The sequence below is a fragment of the Schistocerca serialis genome, chromosome 2 (assembly GCF_023864345.2).
Source record: "Schistocerca serialis cubense isolate TAMUIC-IGC-003099 chromosome 2, iqSchSeri2.2, whole genome shotgun sequence".
NCBI classification, from domain to species: domain Eukaryota; kingdom Metazoa; phylum Arthropoda; class Insecta; order Orthoptera; family Acrididae; genus Schistocerca; species Schistocerca serialis.
In genome coordinates this window covers 240,791,599-240,798,884 of record NC_064639.1, presented here as the reverse complement: position 1 = coordinate 240,798,884, position 7,286 = coordinate 240,791,599, and positions in this window count along the sequence as shown.

Sequence of the window (7,286 nt, the reverse complement as noted above, 5' to 3'; positions counted from 1 at the left end):
ATGGAGCAACCTTTAGAAAACAGGGAAATCTGAATGTAAGAAATATGCTTTATCTGGCCAATGAGAAGCTACACTGGCTAAGGTAAGATGAACATCAAAGGCAGTGGAACCTGAATGTTTCATGTGGGATTGTTGGAGACTGTTTAAAAGGTCCTTACTTCACTGAAGAAACCTTAATAGGTAATGCACACTCACGATTTCTTTCTACACTTATCACTTGAAATATTTTGATGCATGTGATAGCAGTATGATGGGGGCCTGGCTTACTATTCTCTATACCTTCGTCTCTATGGGTTTTTCATAAAATAAATGTAAGATGAAGTGACATATAGGTTGACTCTTCTAGGAATGAACATACTTAGAATTTCAACAGGAAACCACATCATGATGCAAAATGCCTCCTTATAGTGTTGGTTTAACACAGAGCTAGTGACCTTTCGTGCTTACTAGATGAACCTGGGCAAAGCACCCTGCTATTTTTTGAATTTTCTCTATTTTCTCTGTCAGTCCTATCCAGTACAGACCAAATGAGCAACATCAGCAGCAGCAACCAGGAGATCTAATATGTTACGCTCATGAGCAAGTTCTTTAATTAATTGCTCAAGGTAATTTTCAGATAAGGTATTTAAAACAGTTTCACACGATTCTCTTCCCTACTACCTGCCCTAATCAATTGAGTCTCCAAGTCTAAAACTGTGAAACATATAGATATAAGATTGTTGGGATAAGTATGACATGGATTGTTGAGCTCAGGAGTCAGGTTGCCACATTTGCAGACTTACATAAATTTTGTAACATTCTTATTTCATGTATATGGTCACTGAAAACTTACCTTATCATACTGCTTCATATTTTGTCATTAATTCCATTTCAATTATATCTAGTTCAAAAACATCTGTGTTCTGGTTTGACAGCTATTAGTCAATGCTTAAACATAAATTATAAGCAGTTCTCATTTTGTAGTTCAAGAATACTTTTCACAAGAAGTGAAACTAGCTTTTTCTTTGCATTTATGTAAAGAATTTACATACATGTTAGGAACAAACATGGTTTTGAAAAACAAAATTTGTAAATTTTGGTACTAACAAAAGAAGAATCTAGCGATATTTCTTATTCAAATACAAAAAAAGGGAATTACTGTTTAATACTCTGCTTTCAGTTTGTTGTTGTTGTGGTCTTCAGTCCTGAGACTGGTTTGATGCAGCTCTCCATGCTACTCTATCCTGAGCAAGCTTCTTCATCACCCAGTACCTACTGCAACCTACATCCTTCTGAATCTGCTTGGTGTATTCATCTCTTGGTCTCTATCTACGATTTTTACCCTCCATGCTGCCCTCCAATGCTAAATTGGTGATCCCTTGATGCCTCAGAACATGTCCTACCAATCGATCCCTGTGCCACAAACTTCTCCTCTCCCCAATCCTATTCAATACCTCCTCATTAGTTACGTGATCTACCCATCTAATCTTCAGCATTCTTCAGTAGCACCACATTTCAAAAGCTTCTATTCTCTTCATTTCCAAACTATTTATCGTCCATGTTTCACTTCCATACATGGCTACACTCCATACAAATACTTTCAGAAATGAGTTCCTGACATTTAAATCTATACTCGATGTTAACAAATTTCTCTTCTTCAGAAACACTTTCCTTGCCATTGCCAGTCTACATTTTATATCCTCTCTACTTCGACCATCATCAGTTATTTTGCTCCCCAAATAGAAAAACTCCTTTACTACTTTAAGTGTCTCATTTCCTAATCTAATACCCTCAGCATCTCCTGACTTAATTCGACTTCATTCCATTATCCTCGTTTTGCTTTTGTTGATGTTCATCTTATATCCTCCTTTCAAGATGCTATCCATTCCGTTCAACTGCTCCTCCAAGTCCTTTGCTGTCTCTGACAGAATTACAATGTCATCGGCGAACCTCAAAGTTTTTATTTCTTCTCCATGGATTTTAATACCTACTCCGAATTTTTCTTTTGTTTCCTTCACTGCTTGCTCAATATACAGATTGAATAACATCGGGGATTAGCTACAACCCTGTCTCACTCCCTCCCAACCACTGCTTCCCGTTCATGCCCCTCAACTCTTATAACTGCCATTTGGTTTCTGTATAGATTCTAAACAGCCCTTCGTTCCCTGTATTTTACCCCTGCCACCTTCAGAATCTGAAAGAGAGTATTCCAGTCAACATTGTCAAAAGCTTTCTCTAAGTCTACAAATGCTAGAAATGTAGGTTTGCCTTTCCTTAATCTAGCTTCCAAGATAAGTCGTAGGGTCAGTATTGCCTCACGTGTTCCAATATTTCTAAGGAATCCAAACTGATCTTCCCCAAGGTCGGCTTCTACTAGTTTTTCCATTCGTCTGTAAAGAATTCGCGTTAGTATTTTGCAGCCGTGACTTATTAAACTGATAGTTCGGTAATTTTCACATCTGTTAACACCTGATTTCTTTAGGACTGGAATTATTATATTCTTCTTGAAGTCTGAAGGTATTTTGCCTGTCTCATACATCTTGCTCACCAGATGGTAGAGTTTTGTCAGGACTGGCTCTCCCAAGGCTGTCAGTAGTTCTAATGGAATGTTATCTACTCCCGGGGCCTTGCTTCGACTCTGGTCTTTCAGTGCTCTGTCAAACTCTTCACGCAGTATCATATCTCTCATTTCATCTTCCTCTACATCCTCTTCCATTTCCATAATACTGTCCTCAAATACATCACCCTTGTATAGACCCTCTGCATACTCCATCCACCTTTCTGCTTTCCCTTCTTTGCTTAGAACTGGGTTTCCATCTGAGCTCTTGATATTCATACAAGTGGTTCTCTTTTCTCCAAAGGTCTCTTTAATTTCCCTGTAGGCAGTATCTATCTTACCCCTAGTGAGATAAGCCTCTACATCCTTACATTTGTCCTCTAGCCATCCCTGCTTAGCCATTTTGCACTTCCTGTCGATCTCATTGTTGAGACGTTTGTGTTCCTTTTTGCCTGCTTCATTTAGTACATTTTTATATTTCCTCCTTTCATCAATTAAATTCAATATTTCTTCTGTTACCCAAGGATTTCTATTAGCCTTCTTTTTTTACCTACTTGATCCTCTGCTGCCTTCACTATATCATCCCTCAAAGCTGCCCATTCTTCTTCTACTGTATTTCTTTCCCCCATTCCTGTCAATTGCTCCCTTATGCTCTCCCTGAAACTCTGTACGACCTCTGGTTTAGTCAGTTTATCCAGGTCCCATCTCCTTAAATTCCCACCTTTTTGCGGTTTCTTCAGTTTTAATCTACGGTTCATAACCAATAGATTGTAGTCAGAGTCCACATCTGCCCCTGGAAATGTCTTACAATTTAAAACCTGGTTCCTAAATTTCTGTCTTACTATTGTATAATCTATCTGAAATCTGTCAGTATCTCCAGGCTTCTACCATGTATACAACCTTCTTTTATGATTCTTGAACCAAGTGTTAGCTATGGTTAAGTTGTGCTCTGTGCAAAATTCTACCAGGCGGCTTCCTCTTTCATTTCTTAGCCCCAATCCATATTCACCTACTACGTTTCCTTCTCTCCCTTTTCCTACTACCGAATTCCAGTCACCCATGACTATTAAATTTTCGTCTCCCTTCATTATCTGAATAATTTCTTTTATTTCGTCATACATTTCTTCAATTTCTTCATCATCTGCAGAGCTAGTTGGCATATAAACTTGTACTACTGTAGTAGGCGTGGGCTTCGTGTCTATCTTGGCCACAATAATGCGTTCACTATGCTGTTTGTAGCAGCTTACCCACATTCCTATTTTTTTATTCATTATTAAACCTACTCCTGCATTACCCCTATTTGACTTTGTATTTATAACCCTGCATTTGCCTGACCATAAGTCTTGTTCCTCCTGCCACCGAACTTCACTAATTCCCACTATATCTAACTTTAACCTATCCATTTCCCTTTTTAAATTTTCTAACCTACCTACCCGATTAAGTGATCTGACATTCCACACTCCGATCCATAGAACGCCAGTTTTCTTTCTCCAGATAATGACGTCCTCTTGAGTAGTCCCCGCCCGGAGATCCGAATGGGGGACTATTTTACCTCCGGAATATTTTACCCAAGAGGACGCCATCATCATTAACCATACAGTAGAGCTGTATGCCCTCGGGAAAAATTACGGCTGTAGTTTCCCCTTGCTTTCAACCGTTTGCAGTACCAGCACAGCAAGGGCGTTTTGGTTAGTGTTACAAGGCCAGTTCAGTCAATCATCCAGACTGTTGCCCCTGCAACTACTGAAAAGGCTGCTGCCCCTCTTCAGGAACCACACGTTTGTCTGGCCTCTCAACAGAAACCCCTCCGTTGTGGTTGCACCTACGGTACGGCCATCTGTATCGCTGAGGCACGCAAGCCTCCCCACCAACGGCAAGGTCCATGGTTCAGTTTGTGAATGCTAATTTTACTTTGACTGTAATCCTCAAATTTTCTGTCTGTAATAATGGATGATGTCACCAGTAGTTATTGAAACGATATAAAAGCAGTGGTGAATCAGCCATGGGGGAGTCAGCTTTATAACAGTTTTTGTGTGTAAAATCTGGACTAGTTGAAACAATAAATATGAAACTGTACAATTGAAACTTTGTGGTAATCTGATTACTTAAAATATCTCTTAGCATACCCATTTGTTAGCTACACTATGAAGAGCACTGGAAGCTGCAGCAAATTTGGCGGACCAGATACTCTCAATTCTGTTATAGCCACTGCAAAAACAGAGTTCACCAAAAAATGAAGATAAGTATTTTCTGTTAACTGTTACACACACAAAAACATTGTATTAACTTGAGATAAATCAGGATTGCACCTCCTTGGGCTGGTTCATTTCAACTGATAAGTGTATTATCCACAACCTTCTCCAAGTTCTCTCTTAAATGTTCCACCACTACTGTTCCTGTGGCAATGACAAATGAAATTTAATAAAAGTGTTCATGAGCTTTTTTTTTGTGTTGTAATTTTGCAATGTAAGTATGTGTGTCAAAATAATGTCATATTTATTATTTTTCATGCAAGATTATTACTTACCAATATTTATATCTCGTTTGAAATTCAGGCAGAAACAAGAGCAGAATAGTTACCATAGTTAACTAGCACATTATACATACCACATTCTCTGCCTTCCAGTTGGTGTGGCAGATCAACAACATATAGCCGAATGTGATTACTATTACTTTATAATTAATTTTTAAACTATTATGAAATTGTAATTAGATTCTATTCAGTTGCATCAAGTTGGAAAGCTTCATCAGTTGCATGCTATCTGTGTCATGCCAACATAGGCAAAATTTAAGCTGTTGTAATAGCTTAAGGAAATGCAGGTGGGTAACGTCCTTGAAAACTGCTATTTCCATAACTGAACACGTCATGATTCTCAAGAAACAAATGCAGTGATAGGTCGCTGTGCATGTCAATGTAAAACTTTGGTGGACAGGGCTGTGCAGAAACCAAAAAACAGTGTATCTAGAAAGAGAACACACTCAGTTAACAACTACCAGCACTGCACAACTGGAGATGACCAATGTCAGTTGTTACATATAATGAAACATTAACCAACAACAAGTGAAAAAGTAGGGGTCTATGCCTTTGATGTTTGAACAGGAAGAGATCAATATTTCAAGAATTTAGGCAAAACTCTTCGTCTGCTTATAACATCGCTTGCTACTGTCATCTCAACTGATTCCTTCATAACACTATCCCAACAACTAAAAGTATGTGCTACAATTTGTGTGTTCTTATATCAAATATGGTGAACAATGCCACATTTTTTGCAGTCACAGTTTTGCTCAGCTGTTGTCAATGTGCATGATGCTTATGTTCTACACAACAGCGTTCCAGAGTGCTAAGGGTCTAACAGATGTATGGCATGTCAAAATTGAAGGGGATTGATAGACAACAGACTTACGCAAACCTAGATAGTTCTATAAAGAGCCTAATCTTAGACACGCCTCACATCGAGTTCTTCAAAATATGACCAAACCAGTTTGAAATAATACTTGCTTAATGCAAAACAGCTGCAGACTTATGTTCTAAGAAGTACCCCATAAAGTTGAGTCAAATTGTGTCCATTACCAGCCTGAAGATACAAATCAATGTAAACCGGCTTCCTATAAATGGCATTCCCAACACTACTTAGCAAAACATCAAGAAAGGGAAGACAGCCATCCTTTTCCACCCTCATGGTGAAGTGAGTAGTTTTGGAGAGTTTATACCTCAAAATTTTTCACAAAAATATTGGCAACAATAGGTGACAAAAGGCTCTTCTTTGTGACTCCACATGTCTGCTCTCTGAACTGACCGTTGAATAAAAATTAAGAGTAAGCAACAGATGTTAAACCTAAATTAACTGTAAAAAATCAAAAAGAGAGACCATATCAACAGTTACTAAAATATTATCAAAGATGGAGCACAAACTCAAATCAGGAAAGAAAATAGTTTGTGGCTTCTTCAAAGGAACCATACTGGCGTTTGCTTGCATCCAAAGAGGTGATCAACACGAAATTCATTAGTATCTGTGACTTCGGACAGATTTATGTCTACATAGCCATTCACTCTCTTGTTTATAGGTCCTACAATGGTATGACATCAAAGAGTATCACTCTTGGAATCTCTCCTCCAGTGATTTCCATGTACTTTTCAGGTATGTGTGCCACATCTGCTGGAATTTCTCATTCCTTTTCAATCTTCATGTTCTGATACCATAAGTTCATATTTTTCATTTCTAAAACTTTGGCGAGAGATGTTACATGTGATTTCCTTCAGGTCCCCACATAGCAATATTTTCATTTTCTAGCAGTCATTTATACTGTAACTATATTTAGCATGCAGTTCTATCTTTCAAATGAACGTACCCTAAAAAAGTCTTAGCGAAAACACTAAAAATCACTGGAACGGCATGGATACTGCTTTGGTCCACTAGAATGTTGCTGAGCACAATGAAGGCGAACACTATTTCAATAACACAACACCTAATGCCTCACAAATTACTGACTCGAGAATAATATGTTCACTGATTGATCATAGTGATATACTGCAATGATCAAATTTTGAGTAAAAATAATTAATCACTGAAGTGTAAGTTTCCTAAGAGAGATTCAGGGAATAGGGTATATGTTGCAGACAGTGTTTATCCAATATGCAATAGATTTTTAGTTTATAAACCAGCATTTATTTACACGGGACACAATAGGAATGATTATGTTGCTTGAACTATTTTATCGGTCACTCCGATTGCTGCAAAATTTTTCAAAC